Genomic DNA, 19,169 nt, shown 5'->3' with positions numbered 1-19,169 from the left:
CAGAACGCTCTTCAGATGTCACACTGCTGCCCACGAGGCTGAGCTTTGTCCAGAAAAGGACCGTTTGCCCTCAGAACCGGTGTCCTAACTGGGGAAAATCATTTGCTGCTGTAGACGTGCTAAATAGTCACACCAAGGAATCCATTCATTATGGGGATGAGAATTTCACAGACTCTCTCTTTAGTAGATAGTTCTGGAAAATTAGACGAGAGCCTTTGAAGAGGTCCTTCTTCCGTCTCTTTACCTCTGTCTGCACTCACCAGGCGGAACTTGGGAAAAGCCAGAGAAGCTGCAGAAACAGCTCAGAGAATGTGGCAGGACGTGTGTTTCTTGTTAGCACAGACATCATAGCAAGGACCACATTTTTCACTTAGACAAGAGATCATACGAGTTCTTTTTTTTGCATATGTTGTTTTAAAAATTATTTCTACCTGGTTTGATGTATAGTTTGGATTCTTATGGCTATTAGAGCTATATTTATAACTCTAAGCAATAGCAACTCATTTTAACGTTTTTATCAGACTATTCTATTATTGTAATTCCCTCTACACTCATTTTACCTAGAAAAGCATGGGGATATGATGAACACAGAAGAAAGATGATTGACGAAATAGATGATAACAGATCACATTTATTTGGATAGAAAGAAAAAAGAGGTAATGACTTTATTGTAGTATCGAGAATATACGAAGACAAAGTCAGATGGCCAAAGTGAAAAGGACAGGAAATATCACGATATCCTCACAAAGGAGCCGGGCCTTTTATAAGAGCAGCGTCAAAATCATCCTCCACGTGGTGACGGGGCACAGCACAGGGATGAAGATCTGCGGAGTCCGTGGCCAGTCTCACCACGTGCTGAGTTGCACACACAGACTGTCTTAGAGACCACAGGTTTCCGCAGGTGAAAGCAAACAGAGAATGGATTTTGTAAAGTACACCATGGAGAGGTTCTCGTGCTGGTCTTGAATTGCTTAGCAGTCAAGTGCCGAGGCCATGAGGAGACACCAGGAGCCTCACAAGGTTGAGAACAGCCCCTGCCTACACGGCAGCAAGAAAACCTCAGCCCCATGACAGCAGGAGACTGGATTTAAAGTTTGCCAACAACTGAGTGAGCCAGGGAGAGGACCAGAAAGAAAGGTTCCAGAGAGTCAGGCACCCTTGCCGACACCTGGAGGGCTGCCCAAAGAGACTCAGCAGAAGACCCAGCCACGCCAGGCTTGGCTTCGTGACCCACAGAAACTGGGAGGTAACGAGGATGCATTTTAAGCCAGTTTAAAAAACAAAAATGAAAACAGAATTCGCAATATTTTTGATCCACTTAAGATTCTCCTTCCATAACAATCATCATCAACACTGACGGACATCTTGCACAGTACTCTGTAAAAACTTTTCGGTATTAACATATTCTAAAGTACCATTGATTTAGGAGACAGTCCTAATGTCTTTCGGGACGTTCAAAGCAGGCCAGTTCTGTGTTGTGCGGGAGAGAACTGAGAGTGGCAGGAGGCCTAATATCTCTTCCCTCTCTGCTGAAAGGCCAGAATTCTTCCCAGTCATAGTGGCAACTGAAAGAGCCCCATTTTTCCAGAAGGCCCACTGGGGTGTGGCAGTCTCTGAGAAGCAACGGCAGTCTGCGTGCAACTGATTTTTCATGCTCCTTTAATGAGAAAGGAACTCCCTTCAGACCACCATCTGGTTGCTCCTGTCTGGTGGAGCAACCCTCAGTCCCCACAGGAGGGGCCGACCCCAGCCAAGTCGGCCAGGTCTTTGCAAACCCAGAGAGCAGTACCCGGCCCCTCAACCTCGCTCCACTCTGCACTGCTTTCCATCACTGGTTTTGTTCTCTTTTCTGGTTCATGAAAATGTTTACCCTGGTTTTGAAGTTGGGTACCTTAGTTTCCCATTTCTTTTTGTTTTTTTAATTAATTAATTAATTAATTTTTATTTTTGACCACACCACGTGGCTTGCGGGATCTTATCTCCCTGACCAGGGATTGAACCCTGGGCCCCAGCAGTGAAAGTGCTGAGTCCTAACCACTGGACCACCAGGGAATTCCCAGTTTTTTCTTTCTATATTTCATTGATCATTTTTACATGTTTGGAACATAATGGGTTGGGTCATGGGATGTACTTATTGGGTCAGCATGAATGAATGTCCTGCATCCCTCCCCCGTCCCCCCAAGAAAAACCATCAGCAAAGTGTGGCCCATGCAAGAAATCCAGCAGATTGTTTTTTATAGATAAAGGTTTATTGGAGCTAAAACTCCCTTCTTACACCCAACACTTATCATTTGTGGTTCTCCCTCTCTCTCTCTCTCTCTCTCTCTCTCTCTCTCTCTCACTCTCTCTCCCCCCTCCCCCCTTCCCTCTGTCTTTCCCTCCTTTCTTCAGTTTTATTATCAAACTTGCCAGTGGTTTTCCTATTTTACTGATCTTTTCAAAGAATCCACTTACAACTTTCTTGATCAAGTCTAATGTATATTTACTCTTTTCTTTCCTTATGTGTGTACTTATGACTTTGTTTTATCTTTTTGTTCATTTCATTGCCCCTTGAGTCATTTGCTAACTTGCCTTCAGTCTTTTACAGCTGTCAGATAAATAAGGCTCTATTACTCTCTCCCATGCCCCCTTGGCCCCATCTTTTCATGTACGACTTTTTCACTTGCATGTAGCACTTCATTGTCACTTCCTTGCTTCTAAATGGTCTTGATGCCACTTTATTCCCTCTTTATTCCAAGAAATTTTCAGAACTCTGCTCTTAAAAACTCTAAGTGGACAGATTTTGTTTACTTGTTTTCCTTTTCTTCCTTAATTTCCTGTTTCATTGCAATGTCGTTGGAGAATGTAACTTTTGATTTCTGCTTTCTGGAGTTTATTGAGCTTTTCTTGGTGACTTAAGTTTTTATAAATAGTCCAAGGGCGTATTCTTTCTCTGTTGTATTGTGTTCTGGAAATACGTGTGATGTAAATATAATATTTTATATTCTGTATCCACTTATTTTTTGAACTCACAGTTTTGGAGTTATATAGACTTCAGTGCCATTGTATTAAGTGATTAAAGTTTTATTCATGTGGTGGAGCGTTGATTTCATCAATAGAAAAGATCTCTCATTGTCCCATGTAATGTTTTTGGCTGAATCCTACTTATCATAGTCATATAACTCTTAAAGCTTTATTTGTTTGACATTTGCTCTTATCTCTTTGCCCGCCCCCATTTTCAACCCTTCTGTGTAACTTAATTTGGGTATTTATTGTATACGAGAAGATCATTAGAGTGTTTTCAAACCAAACTTGTGAGTTTTGTGTCTTGTTTTATGCTTACTTCCAACGTTTTTAAGAAACCTATTTAAGACCATACTTTATGTTCAACATTGAGAATCAATCAATCATAATCGATCACTTCCTTCACCCTCCAAGCAGCATACGAATCTCAGTGAGCTTTCCCTTTTCCTCCACCCTGGGTTCCACTGTCTTGTTGAAATTTTCTACAATTTCAGTGTTCACGTTTTTCATGATACCTCTTTTTCCTTAAGAATAATTTCTAAATAATTTTGTATCATGTTGTGAGTTGTCAGAAGAAAAATCCAGCGACAACAACTCTGGCTAACCCAAGCCAAAGCCACGGGGCAGCTTCCGTGGTGTCTAGAAGGATGGAGAGCTGGCTGGGGCTCCTGCCGCTTTGAAACCCAGTTTCCTGACTGCCTCTGGGTCTTTGCATCCCTCTCTTGATGGTCAAATTTCCACCAGGAGTACAAATTTCCACCAGGAGTACCCAGCTGGCAGTCTAGAATCTTGGCATTTTGTCCTGGATTATGTCCTCAAAAATTTCTTCCAGGGCTTCCCTGGTGGCGCAGTGGTTGAGAGTCCGCCTGCCGATGCAGGGCACATGGGTTCGTGCCCCGGTCCGGGAAGATCCCACGTGCCGCGGAGCGGCTGGGCCCGTGAGCCATGGCCGCTGAGCCTGCAGGTCCGGAGCCTGTGCTCCGCAACGGGAGAGGCCATAACAGTGAGAGGCCCGTGTACCGCAAAAAAAAAAAAAATTTTCCAGCAGGCGATGATAGCAGGCAGCTCTCCTGAAATTCCTCTTAGCTGCCCTCACATACTAGCTGGGTGCAGACTTCACCACGTGGACAAAGTGAGCGAATGTACAAGCAGAGGAATAAGCAGGGATGATGGAGGAGGTAAGGGGAGATGAGTAGGCAGGTCCCCGAGGCCCCGGGAAGGGGCTGGAAGGTCCGCTGGACTCAGCCCGGCAGGGCTGGGCTCAGCACTCTTCCCGAGGGAAGACCCTTCAGAAGTGCTCCCTCTGTGAGTCAGATGCGGGTACAAATGGGACGCACCCCAGGGCCTACCCCTGCCCCCAGGAATCGCACACCCCAGCCCGGCGCTCTCCGTCTATCCACCTCCTTGTGTACGACTCACTATCTGGAATGTCTCACTGGCCTGTTTGTTCATTGTCTGCCCTCCTCCACGAGGGTCAGGGATTTGCCTTGCTTGCTGCTGCACTCCTGGTGCCGGGCACAGGACAAGCACTCCATCTTTGCTGAATGAACAAGTGCATATGAGCCCACAGGCAGCTCACTCCTCCACTTGCCAGTCACTTGCCAAGAGTTTGCATCCCGCTATCTCATTTAACCCTCATACCACCCTGCCAGTCTCCAGGGGGGCTGCGTCTTGCAAAGCCGGGGCTCAGCATCCCCACCACCGCAATGGCCTTTGCGTTTTGCTATGTCTGTCACTGCAGAGCAAAGGCCGTAGCATCCGTCTCTCTCCTTCACTGGCAAAGAAGCCTCTTGTTCTCCAATCTGGACCCCCGCGGCTGAGAAAAGAGGGAGGAAAAGAGCCATGAGACAGAGGTCCCTCGCATGATACCCAGTGCACTTTCCTGTGATCCGAGACCATCCTGGCCCCATGCTGGGTCCGGGAAGAGGGCTGGGGAGGGCCCATGACTAGAGTAGGTATTTGTAAGAACTCAAGACTACACGCAACAGAGCTGCAAGTTTCAGGCCTGTGTCCACCCGCCCTGCAGCCCCTTACTGAAGACGGCGAGCTGGGATTGCCCGGATCCAAGTCTCCTCCCCAGAAGCCTGTGCCGGGGTCCACAGCTGCCGAACACGTGGCCACATTCTCGACGCTGAAGATAAAATAACAGGCGAGGATTTTGTGTCTTTGCTATTTCGAAGGCTGCAAATGCCCTGAAGGCTTCTCTCTGTTAAGAGTGGGAGCAGGGATGCCCTGAAATCGTTACTGATCTGAAGGTGTGATGGCCATAAAATAACAAGGGGAAAGGGACCAAAGGATCCGGAAATAAAGTGGCCTGGGGGGTCGTAAGAATCAGCAGGTTTTCTGAGAACAAGATTCCATAACATGCAGCCCAGAGGAAGCCACGGGAAGCAGAGGGCTCCATGCACCTTCCACCTCCTTCACCCCCTAAGAAAGGACTCTTCATCACCAGAGGTCCAAAGCTCCCTCATCCCCCATCTGCTCCCCCCACCCATCTGCCTCAGGGTCCTCTGTGCATCCCCCTGTTCCTGACCTAGTTTACTCTCTAGGTGGGAAGAGAGAAATGGGTCTCCGAAAGGCTGGAAAAGTGACCACTCCCTGTGCAGACAGCACCTGCAGAAACAGAAATCACACAGGAGAGTGGGGACAGGAGACTTTGAATTTCCACTCCCACTCAGCTGCCCTGTGTCCTGGGATCATATCCTGAAGCAGATTCGAATACACAGAGGCCAAATTCAGGGTGATTTTGCGAAACGTTTTCTTTAAAACTGGCAAGTTCATCAAGAATTATTAGGCTTCTTTCCACTGTAGCAGTGCGATTTACATGCAACTGTTTGGAACCATTTTGGATGAAATGAGTGCATTTATGGCACGTCTTTAAGTATCCCTGGGGACTCTCCTAGGCATCTGCCCCTCCTCCACCTGACCCCCGCTCTCTAGGGGTCTCCACCTACAACAGCAGTCCTTGCGGACACCGACCTCCAGGACAGACCCCCCCCCCGCCCCACCCACGCAAGCTCCCGGGCCAGACCGTCTCCTCCAAGGCTTCTAAACAAGGCTCCCCTTGGCCTTCACCACCTCCAGGGTCAAGGCGCACCCATGATGCTCCACAGCTGTTACAACCGGCTGACACGCCTCCAACGCAGAGTCAGATTTCACGTCTGCGGTCTGGAAAGCAGCTGGGCGGCGGGACTCAGGGTCAGGAAGCCGCAGAAACGTGAAAATAGTTGCACATGATCCCTGATGCCTTAAAATACTGGATCTTGTCACATGCACGAAGGTGCCCTTCAAGCGATGAGATTCAACCTCTGAGCCTCCTGGGGAGAACCCAGCCAACCCCAACCCAGCGAGGCACTTCCAAAGCCATGGGCCTCTGGCAGACCCAGGAAGAGTGGAGTGTCAAATCCTGTGTCCCTTGCTATACACGGGCTCATTTTTATAAATGTGGAGGCTCAATGGAGTGGTGTTTTCTTTCTAAATTAAATCTTACCTTATCCTCTAAAACAACAGTTTTGGGTTTTAAAAAATACAAGCTGAGGTTAAACTTTCTTTCTCCTTCTGGTTCCCAGTGACAGATACAACCTGTGGGAAGACAAACTCATTTCTCAGTCCCTCATACTCACTTTTTCCCTTGTATACCTTCTGAAATGGGGTAATCATTTCTTTAAAAATGAGAGGGAAAAATTCCAGGTAAGATGCCTTTGAAGGGGAAGTTCAATTAAATTCCAACATTTGGAACAAAACTGCTTCTTGGAGACTCATTCCTTGGTGCATGTTTTGCTTTTTGTTTTTTTTGTTTGTTTTGTTTTGTTTTGTTGTTTTAAAATATATTTATTTATTTATTTATGGCTGCATTGGGTCTTTGTCACTGTGCGGGGGCTTTCTCTAGTTGTGGCGAGCGGGGGCCACTCTTTCATTGCGGTGCGCAGGCTTCTCATGGCTGTGGCTTCTCCTGTTGCGGAGCACGGGCTCTAGGCGCACGGGCTTCAGTAGTTGTGGCTCACAGGCTCAGTTGCTCTGCGGCATGTGGGATCTTCCCGGACCAGGGCTCGAACCCCTGTCCCCTGCACTGGCAGGCATATTCTTAACCACTGTGCCACCAGGGAAGCCCTGTTTTGTTTTTAAATCAAGTTATTGGGAATTCCCTGGTGGTCCAGTGGTTAGGACTCTGAGCTTTCACTGCCAAGGGCCCGGGTTCAACCTCTGGTTGGGGAACTAATATCCTGCAAGCCACACCACGTGGCCAAAAAACAAAAAAAAAAAGATCAAGGTATCTCCCCAATAAGAAAAAAACAGAAAGATGGTAGCGAAATTGTTGATGCTATCTGTAATCAATACTCACTTGCAATGTGTTGTTAGAAACAAAGAACGATGTAAAGCAAAGTGATAAAAGTGTAGAATAACAACTGTCTGAAATCAAGGCTTAGTCTGGGCCTCCTTCAGACAGGAGTGAACTGCACTCCCTCCCCAAGGATGAACTATCCCTCATCATCTCTCAGGACCACAGGCTCTCCCTACATTTCAAATAGACCCCAACCTAGGACCATAAACCTCGCCCTCTTCAACCCACTAAACATCACTTTGATGCCAGTTGTTCTAGACTTGGGAGTTCATCAAGTCAGTTTCACTGCCTGCAGACCTCTGGAGTCCTCTGATATCTGTGCAGGAGACTTGGGGCCTTGGCATGTTTATGTTCTCCTGGAGCCCCTTTCCCCTGTCCGGAAAGACTCTCCGAACCTTTGGTCCGACACTCACATAAGAAGACATGCTTTTATCTGCCTTAAGGATTCTATGCACCTGTAATAATACCCTAAGAGTAACTGATTCTTAACAGTCATTTACACATGAGTAAGAATTAGTTGGCTTGAGCTATTCCTAATACCTGGTCCTGAATAGGGGACCAGGAAAAGAGTAAGTGGATATTTGCAGTGTGAAGAGAAAAAGGCAGAGTGACACCTAAGGGGGCAAGAGAATATTGAGGACATTGCTGGAATCACAGAACAAACTTTATTTCTTTGCAAATTAGAGAGAGAGAGAGAGACATTGAATGATGTTTAGTTTCCATTATCCTTGGATTTATCTAAATCATATGAGCCCCAGAGCGTCTATTGCCAATCTGCAAATATTTTGAGATCCTGGAATGATAGTGTGAGAGGGCAAAGTGTCCCATTGAAACCAAGCAAGACCCTGTGGGGCTCCTGGCACAAAAGCCTTTCTGTGTCCCCCATTTTTTGATTATAAGAAATAGGCTTATTCAGCCTCCATGCCCTTCCCTGAGTTCCAACAGGCAGGTTCAAACAGTTGCTAATCAGGGAAGGGAGGGGATGCAGAGACAAGGGAGGAGCAGTCAGGAAACAATAGTGCAGCCTTGGGGCAGGGTCCTGGTTCCCCCTCAAGTGATACACAGAACAATATATTTGAGCTCTTTTGCAGAGGCTGAAACCCCCACCACGTGGGAGAAGTTAACTGTGTGCTGATCACAAGCATGTAGACCCCAGACCGACTGGAACCAGAAGGTTGATGATGTCAACTCCCACTTACCTCCCCACCACCCAATCAGAAGAATGTCCATGAGCTGATCACACCCCCTTTGAACCATTCCTATAAAACTCCTCACTACCCCCTCCAGGTCGGGACACACAGTTTTGAGGGCATTAACCTGGTGGCCCCCTGTGCCTGGCAAAGCAATAAAGCTATTCTTTCCTACTTCACCCAAAACTCTGTCTCTGAGATTTAATTCGGTGTCGGGGTACAGAGGCTAGTTCTGGCATCAACATCTGGACATGCAGACTTGACCCTCCCCTGTGGCTCAGGTGAACCCTCAGAAAGCCTTCCTAACCCCCGCCCCCTGCAGGGTTAGGTGCCCTCTGCATTGTGACAGCCTCTTATCATACTTGATTGTCAATTCTCTCTTGGGTCCCTTCTCTCCAGCACCCAGGACTGTGTTTGATATCAGAGTTTAAGAGTTGAGGAATTGATTGCGAGGTGGGCAGGATGAAGGTGGTGGGAAGGAGGGCAGAAATAGGAAAGAGAGAAAACAGAATAAAGCACATCATCTAAGTATTCCAGTCACCTCAAAATCTCAGCAGACAACAGGCAGATGCAGCTTTTAAAAACCACAACCTTGGGAATTTTAATTATATCCAATCAAAGATGCATCTTCAGCATCCTTCATTATTTATAACAGCTAAAAAAAATCCTTCAAAAACCAAATTGCACCCTGACATTCTGTAATTTGTACTTGGATCTCTCTCCAAAGTGGATTTATATTAACAATCACTCCCAAATCACAGCCCAAGCCATGCCGTGAATCTTAAGGCGAATGTAATTGAATGATTGTATTATCAAAATTCATCTTTGAGGCATGTGGTTGAATGTGAACTAGAAACTTTTGGCAGCTGTACAGAAAAGATGCATAAAATCAGATATTCCTGTCAAATCATGATAATCCTCCCCAATAATTAGGAAGGAGATGAGAAAGCCTGAATCTTTCAGGTTACTGAGTGTGTGTGTGAAAGGATGAACGCACCATCAAATTAGAGAAGCCACATGTAGCTGGGAAATAACTAATTATACCCGTGCTATTTAACACATTTGGAAAGGCTATACATTCAAATATTTTTAATATTTAAAAAATGGTTTGAGACGCCTCTTTGCCCAGGCGAAAGTGCAGTGGCCCCTGGGGCGTGTCCCAGGTCTTCCTGAGGACACATGTTCACCTGCTCAGTTCAGGTACAAGTGATAGAGAGGAAAAGGCCCACTTACCCATCTGGCTCCCACCTCACCCTGGAGGGTGAGACCATCCCATTCCAGGCTGTTGGCCCAGCTCAGGGATGAGCATCAGGGTAAGAGGAAAGTCAGAGGTCTGAGGTTCTAGACCCACTTGGGCCACCCCTGCACCTGTCACGGGTCATCATTAACATGCAGAGTCCCTGATTTATGAAATGAAAAGCTAGAGCCATGAGACACTAGAGACCCTCAAGGTTTTATCCAGCTCTCATTGTCCATGTTCGGTGACCCTTTTTAGTGGCCTGAACCACCTGACAACAGTTCACAGCAGACAGGCGTGTTCTCAGCCCCTAGACACTGATACACCCACAGCAGCCCTATGGGCAGGTTCTCTTATTATACCAGATGAGGAAACAAAGGAACAGGGGAGCTAAGTAATTCATCCAAGTCACACAGCTATTAAATAGCAATGCTGAAATTTGAACCAGCTGTGCATACACTTTGTCACTGCTCCAGGAATCCATTCAGGAGTTAAATATCTATGGAACATCCGGCATATACAATGCACTCTGCTAGGTCCTGGTTACACCATGGTGAACAAAACACATAGATCCCTTCTTTCATGGAGATTAAGGTCTACCAAATGTGCCAACATTCAACCTGACAGCTACAGAAATTACTAAATACAGTAGGAACCCACTGTAGCTCCTTAAGAGAATCCCATAACCACGACCGGCTTTCAGGGAAGAGTTCCTGAACAAATGACACTTTACCTGAAACCTGACCTTAGTGAAACAGGTAAAGAGGTAAAGGAAGGGTGTCTGGACATAGGGGCATATGCACAAGAACCTGGAGTGCAAGGCTCTTATGCCTCTTAGGGCCCCAAAGATGGCCATGATGATTGGAAAGCAGTGATCAGACAGAAAGTGGTCCTGGCTTTTTTTTTTTTTTTTTATGGTTGAGAGGGCTTTTGATAGAAGTAGGAAGGCCCAACACAAGAGCTGCTGATGTACCTTCACTACTGGCAGTGGATACTTTTTGTTTGGTTCCTTAGCACATATGCCCTGTGCTCTAGAAAAAGCTCTGAGTCCACACGAAGAGTGGAGCATGGAACCAACCCCAAGTCAAGCAAAGCATTGCAGTGCTGTAGCCACAGTGATTCTTTTAGAGATAAGTGCACCATCTAAGCCAACAGTCAGAGTAAACCTCAGAAATATTTCCTGAAAATCTTGGGTCAAATATTCATTGCAACTCACAGCAAATTTTAACCTAGAAGGATATGGCTCTTGAATTGTCAGTTGGGAATACATTGATGGTAGATTTATTTTAAAAAACAGGTCTGAATCATGTTAACAAATAATATCCATTTATTAACACTGGCAAAAACATAGTAGGTTTGTACTTCATCACCTGAAGAAGTACCTGACTACCCTTTTATTATAAACAATTAGAAAACTGGGCAAAATATATGAAGCAATTTTTTGGACATTGGGCAACAAGTGGCACAGAATTATGGTCCCTGAGAGAAGGGGAGAAATAAGACAGATCCTATGATTACCCTGTTTTTCTCTGTGGAGGGAATGATTAGATTGTAGCAAACAGAGGCAGAACTTAAACAGTGCCTGGGAGTCTCACTGAGCAGATGAAACAAACTAAAGTTCAATGAGGCTAAGGCAGCTACAATCTGCAGGGCACAGTTCAAGAAAGAGGTGAGTTAAGCAGAGAAAGAATCCAGTAATGTAGAGTTAAGGAGTTAAGTCTTTGTCATAATACAAATTCGGGTATGCATAAACTTCAGAAGACTGGCAATGCCACCACTGGGAAAAGAAGTGGTTATAGCTATACACCAAACAACTCTCAGAATCCACACTGTGCTTAATTCCCACCAGCCAGAGCAGAGACCTTGATGACTACATGGAACATTCAGTAGTGACTCTGAAAGATTCATGACGTGGAAGTAGAACAAAGTTTCACATGTCCAGAAGCTAATAAAAACTGACTAGATGCACAGAGAAGCAGAAAGCCATGAACTATAACCTGCCTATAGAAACAGAACCAGAAGTGACCAAAAAGTCCTGAAATTAGCGGACAAGAACCCTAAAATAGCTATTGAAAATTTTTCAAATATGCTTAAAGATGTAAAGAAAAACATGAACACAATTAAGAAAAATAGATGACATACAAAAGAATTAAATGGAACATCTATAGAAAAAAATATAATTAAAAAAATCACTAGCTGAGGTTAAAAGCAAATTAAACACTGAAGAAGTAAAGATCAATAAACTTGAAATAACAACATAAACTACTGAAACTAAAACAAAGGAAAAAAGATGACAGAAAAGGATAAGAGAAAGAAAGAGAAAAAAGCTTATGTGACCTTTGGAACAACAGCAAATGGTGTAAAATATGTGTCACTGGAGTTCCAGAAAGACAGAAGAGAAAGAAAGGAACAAAAAATATTTGAAAACTTTTCCAACTTTGATGAAAACTATATTCCATAGATCCAAGAAACTCAATCAACCCCAAATTAGATAAACACACACACACACACACACACACACACACCAAGTACGCCATAATTAAATTGATGAAATTATTGAAATAAAAATCTTAACACATCCAGAAAAAAATATATGTAGGAAAAAATAAGAATTATTACAAATTTCCTATCAGAATCTATTCAAGTCAGAAGATGATGTAATGGCATCTTTAAAATGCTTAAAAGAAAAACAATCCATCATTCTAGAATAATATACTCAGTGAAAATACATTTCTAAATTAAAAGTGAAATACTTTTGCAGGTAAATAAAATCTGAGAGAATTTAAAAGACATTCTTCAGACAAAATGAAAATGATACTAGATGAAAACATAGATCTACACAAAGAAAGAAACTGTTAGAAATTTTATTTTTTCATTTCAATTTTTTTCTTATTTAAAATTTTTAAAAAGTAAATTGACCATTTAAAGGAAAAATTATAGCAATATCTCTTGGGATTTATAACATATGTAGAATAAAATGTCTAATAATTTAGCGTAAAAAACAGGAAGAGAGTAAAAGATTATACTGCTATAAGACACTTACATTATATAATATTATTTAAAAGTTGACTGTGATAAGATATACATGTATATTGTTAAACCTAGAGATGTGGTTCTCAATCTTTAGCATAAACCAGAATTATGTGAAATTTTTAGTTTAGTAGGTCTAGGGTATGCCCCAATAATTTCTGTTTCCAACAAATCAAGGATGTCAGACTGCATTAAAAAATCAATCTCTAACTATGTTATTCACAAGAAACCAATTTTAAATACAAAGACACAGATACATTAAAAGTGAAAAGGATATAAAATGATATACCATGCTTACACTGATCATGAGGAAGCTGAAGTATCTATATTTATATTCAACAAGGTAGATTTTAGAACTAAGAATAATATGAGAAGCCAAGCAATGACATTACAGAGTAATAAGGGATAAATTTATCAAGAAGGCATAGAAATCTTAAATATAATGCACCCAATAACAGAGTTTCAAAATATATAAAGCAAACTAAGGGTAAAAATAGACAAATCCACAACCACAATTGGAGATTTCATCAATCTTCTCTCAAAAATTTATAGAACAAGTAGCCATAAATCATTAAAATATAGAAAACATGAAAGACACTATAAACTAAACATGATTTTTACAAAAAGTAAAGAATCAAAATGACATTGACTCCTAAACAGCAACCTCAGAGACTAAAAGATCAAATTCTGTAAAATTCACTAGAATTCACTTCTATCTGTGATGAAATAACTGGATTAGAACAAACTATCCCACCAAAACAAACAAACAAACAAAATACCACCTTTTGAAGGTACTGGAGAATAACAAAAGGGTCAGCATTTGAGAGCACGGGATCTTTACAAAAGGAAGAAAAGATTGAGGTGACACCTTATTTGCCACAGTATTCCCTCACAGATGGGGAATAGCAGCAAAAAGTTTAACCAAATACAATGTCCTAGAACTTACTGCAGACCATTGGGCAGGGGGACACAAGAACTGGGGTTCAAGGCTACCAAGGAGACAAGGTTTTAGTGAGGTGAGCTCCTAGACAAAAGGGAATCAAAAAGAAATGAGTTTGATATTCCACATGTGAGTTCCTCTAAAGGCATTTGCCAGCTCCTAAGTTGTGCATTGTAGGACAAAGCAGGTAAAACCAGAACAGTGGCTTCAAAATCAAAGAATTTGGAGGTCTCATGGTGCTAAGAAGACAAAAATTGGATTTTAGGGCTTGCCAAGGATAAAGAACACTGGTAAGCACTCTAGAATTTCAAATAAGACTCAAGAAGAGTTACAGCCTAGCAGTTAGGGCAGTAGGGAAACAGGCCAGTCTATTCCAAGGTGACGTGTTCATATATTACGGGACTAATATGTGAACTTCTCTAAGTGGGAAAAACAGGAGAAAAAAGGACCTACAAAAGCAAACCCAAAATAATTAAGAAAATAGTAATAGGAACATACATAATGATAATTACCTTAAATGTAAATGGATTAAATGCCCCAACCAAAAGACACAGGCTCACTGAATGGATAGAAAATCAAGACCCATATATATGCTGTCTTCAAGAAACACACTACAGGGACTTCCCTGATGGTGCAGTGGTTAAGAATCCACCTGCCATTGCAGGGGACATGGGTTCGAGCCCTGGTCTGGGAAGATCCAACATGCTGAGGAGAAACTAAACCCGTGTGCCACAACTACTGCAGCTTGCGTGCCTAGAGCCTGTGCTCCATAACAAAGAGAAGCCACCACAATGAGAAGCCCGCACACAGCAACAAAGAGTAGCCCTCCTCACCACAACTAGAGAAAGCCCATGCACAGCGGCGAAGACCCAATGCAGCCAAAAATAAATAAATAAATTAATTAATTAATTAATTGTTTTTTATAAAGAGAGACACACTTCAGACCTAGGGACACATACAGACTGAAGGTGAGGGGATGGAAAAAGATATTCCATGCAAACAGAAATCAAAAGAAAGCTGGAGTAGCAATATTCATATCAGATGAAATGAACTTTAAAATAAAGAATGTTACAAGAGACAAGGAAGGACCCTACATAATGATAAAGGGATCAATCTAAGAAGATATAACAATTATAACTATATATGCACCCAACATAGGAGCACCTCAATACATAAGGCAAATGCTAACAGCTATAAAAGAGGAAATCAACAGTAACACAATAATAGTGGGGGACTTTAACACCTCACTTACAGCAATGGACAGATCATCCAGACAGAAAATTAATAAGGAAACACAAGCTTTAAATGACACAATAGACCACATAGATTTAATTGATATTTATAGGACGTTCCATCTGAAAACAGCAGATTACACTTTCTTCTCAAGTGCACATGGAATATTCTCAAGGATAGATCACATCTTGGGTCACAAAACAAGCCTTGGTAAATGTAAGAAAAATTGAAATCATATCAAGCATCTTTTCCTACCACAATGCTATGAGATTAGAAATCAATTACAGAGAAAAAACATAAAAAACACAAACACATGGAGGCTAAACAATGTGTTACTAAATAACCAAGAGATCAAAGAGGAAATCAAAAAATACCTACAGACAAATGACAATGAAAACATGACAATCCAAAATCTATGGAATGAAGCAAAAGAAGTTCTAAGACAGAGGTTTATAGAAATAAAAGCCTACCTCAAGAAACAAGAAAAATCTCAAGTAAACAATCAACCTTACACCTAAAGGAACTAGAGAAACAAGAACTAACAAAACCTGAAGTTAGTAGAAGGAAAGAAATCATAAACATCAGAGCAGAAGTAAGTGAAATAGAAACAAAGAAAACAATAGCAAAGATCAATAAAACTGAAAGCTGGTTCTTTGAGAAGATAAACAAAATTGATAAACCTTTAGCCAGACTCATCAAGAGAAAGAGGAAGAGGACTCAAATCAATAAAGTTAGAAATGAAAAAGGAGAAGTTACAACAGACATCACAGAAATACAAAGCATCATAAGAGACTACTAAAAAAAACTCTATGCCAATAAAATAGACAACCTGGAAGAAATGTACAAATTCTTAGAAAACTATAACCTTCCAAGGCTGAACCATGAAGAAATAGAAAATATGAACAGACAAATCAAAAGTAATGAAATTGAAACTGCAATTAAAAATCTTCCAACAAACAAAAGTACAAGACCAGATGGCTTCACAGGCGAATTCTATCAAACATTTAGAGAAGAGCTAACACCTATTCTTCTCAAACTCTTCCAAAATATAGCAGAGGGAGGAACACTCCCAAACTCATTCTACGAGGCCACCATCACCTTGATACCAAAACCAGACAAGGATGTCACAAAGAAAGAAAACTACAGGCCAATATCACTGATGAACATAGATGCAAAAATCCTCAACAAAATACTAGCAAACAGAATCCAACAGCACATTAAAAGGATCATACACCATGATCAAGTGGGGTTTATTCCAGGAATGCAAGGATTCTTCAATATACGCAAATCTATCAATGTGATTAACCATATTAACAAATTGAAGGAGAAAAACCATATGATCATCTCAATAGATGCAGAGAAAGCTTTTGACAAAATTCAACACCCATTTATGATAAAAACCCTGCAGAAAGTAGGTGTAGAGGGAACTTTCCTCAATATAATAAAGGCCGTATATGACAAGCCCACAGCCAACATCATCCTCAATGGCGAAAAACTGAAAGCATTTCCACTAAGGTCAGGAACAAGACAAGGTTGCCCACTCTCACCACTCTTATTCAACATAGTTTTGGAAGTTTTAGCCACAGCAATCAGAGAAGAAAAGGAAATAAAAGGAATCCAAATCGGAAAAGAAGAAGTAAAGCTGTCACTGTTTGCAGATGACATGATACTATACATAGAGAATCCTAAAGATGCTACCAGAAAACTACTAGAGCTAATCAATGAATTTGGTAAAGTAGCAGGATACAAAATTAATGCACAGAAATCTCTGGCATTCCTATATACTAACGATGAAAAATCTGAAAGTGAAATCAAGAAAACACTCCCATTTACCATTGCAACAAAAAGAATAAAATATCTAGGAATAAACCTACCTAAGGAGACAAAAGACCTGTATGCAGAAAATTATAAGACACTGATGAAAGAAATTAAAGATGATACAAACAGATGGAGAGATATACCATGTTCTTGGATTGGAAGAATCAACATTGTGAAAATGACTCTACTCCCCAAAGCAATCTATAGATTCAATGCAATCCCTATCAAACTACCACTGGCATTTTTCACAGAACTAGAACAAAAAATTTCACAATTTGTATGGAAACACAAAAGACCCCGAATAGCCAAAGCAATCTTGAGAACAAAAAATGGAGCTGGAGGAATCAGGCTGCCTGACTTCAGACTATACTACAAAGCTACAGTAATCAAGACAGTATGGTACTGGCACAAAAACAGAAAGATAGATCAATGGAATAGGATAGAAAGCCCAGAGATAAACCCATGCACATATGGTCACCTTATCTTTGATAAAGGTGGCAGGAATATACAGTGGAGAAAGGACAGCCCCTTCAATAAGTGGTGCTGGGAAAACTGGACAGGTACATGTAAAAGTATGAGATTAGATCACTCCCTAACACCATACACAAAAATAAGCTCAAAATGGATTAAAGACCTAAATGTAAGGCCAGAAACTATCAAACTCTTAGAGGAAAACATAGGCAGAACACTCTATGACATAAATCACAGCAAGATCCTTCTTGACCCATCTCCTAGAGTAATGGAGATAAAAACAAAAATAAACAAATGGGACCTAATGAAACTTCAAAGCTTTTGCACAGCAAAGGAAACCATAAACAAGACCAAAAGACAGCCCTCAGAATGGGAGAAAATATTTGCAAATGAATCAACTGACAAAGGATTAATCTCTAAAATTTACAGGCAGCTCATGCAGCTCAATAACAAAAAAATAAACAACCCAATCCAAAAATGGGCAGAAGACCTAAATAGACATTTCTCCAAAGAAGATATACAGACTGCCAACAAACACATGAAAGAATGCTCAACATCATTAATCATTAGAGAAATGCAAATCAAAACTACAATGAGATATCATCTCACACCAGTCAGAATGGCCATCATCAAAAAATCTAGAAACAATAAATGCTGGAGAGGGTGTGGAGAAAAGGGAACACTCTTGCACTGCTGGTGGGAATGTGAATTGGTTCAGCCACTATGGAGAACAGTATGGAGGTTCCTTAAAAAACTACAAATAGAAGACCTAAATAGACATTTCCCCAAAGAAGATATACAGATTGCCAGCAAACACATGAAAGAATTCTCAACATCATTAATCATTAGAGAAATGCAAATCAAAACTACATTGAGATACCATCTCACACAGGTCAGAATGGCCATCATCAAAAAATCTACAAACAATAAATGCTGGAGAAGGTGTGGAGAAAAGGGAACCCTCTTGCACTGTTGGTGGGAATGTAAATTCATACAGCCATTATGGAGAACAATATGGAGCTTCCTAAAAAACTAAACATAGAACTACCATATGACCCAGCAATCCCACTACTGGGCATATACCTTGAGAAAACCATAATTCAAAGAGTCATGTACCATGATGTTCATTGCAGCTCTATTTACAATAGCCAGGATGTGGAAGCAACCTAAGTGTCCATCGACAGATAAATGGATAAAGAAGATGTGGCACATATATTCAATGGAATATTATTCAGCCATAAAAAGAAACAAAATTAAGTTATTTGTAGTGAGGTGGATTGACCTAGATAGTGTCATACAGAGTGAAGTAAGTCAGAAAGAGAAAAACAAATACCATATGCTAACACATATATATGGAATCTAAAACAACAAACAAAAAAATGGTTCTGAGGAACCTAGGGGCAGGACAGGAATAAAGATGCTGATGTAGAGAACAGACTTGAGGACACAGGGAGGGGGAAGGGTAAGCTGGGATGAAGTGAGAGAGTAGCATGGTCATACATACACTACCAAGTGTAAAATTGATAGCTAATGTGAAGCAGCAGTGAGAAGAATAGAAGAGGTTGTACAGAAAAAACCAGAAATGATTAATAAAATGTTAGATTAAAACCCAAACATATTAGGAATTACATTAAATATAAGTGGAAGAATTGCTACAAATAAAATAATAAGATTGTCAGACTGGATTTTTAAAAAACCTATGATAGTATCAGAAGACACACCTTAAATTATAAGAAAGGTTAAAAGTAAAAGAAAGAAAAAGATATGTTGTACAAATGCTAGGTAAAGCAAGATGGTATATCTATGTTAACTTCACACAATGCAGGCTTATATACCTAAGTATTAAAGAAATTTTTAAAAGCTTACAAATGTAGAACAATTTTAAATGTGTATGTACCTAATAGG

The 19,169-nt window shown here is 41.4% G+C and overlaps 1 protein-coding gene and 1 non-coding gene across 2 annotated transcripts in view; one reads left to right on the top strand and one right to left on the bottom strand.

Annotated features, from left to right (window-relative positions):
- Positions 1–19,169, top strand: part of COBL (cordon-bleu WH2 repeat protein) — a 447,965-nt gene that overhangs the window by 316,223 nt on the left and 112,573 nt on the right. The gene's annotated exons all lie outside the window — the stretch shown is intronic.
- Positions 1,980–2,052, bottom strand: TRNAE-UUC (transfer RNA glutamic acid (anticodon UUC)). Its single transcript has one exon. It is a non-coding gene; the product is annotated as a tRNA-Glu (tRNA).

This window comes from Lipotes vexillifer, unplaced genomic scaffold (assembly GCF_000442215.2).
Source record: "Lipotes vexillifer unplaced genomic scaffold, Lipotes_vexillifer_v1.1 scaffold1258, whole genome shotgun sequence".
Taxonomy (NCBI): Eukaryota; Metazoa; Chordata; class Mammalia; order Artiodactyla; family Lipotidae; genus Lipotes; species Lipotes vexillifer.
The sequence above is the reverse complement of the archived record's forward strand: the minus strand, read 5'-3'. Positions and strand labels throughout refer to the sequence as shown.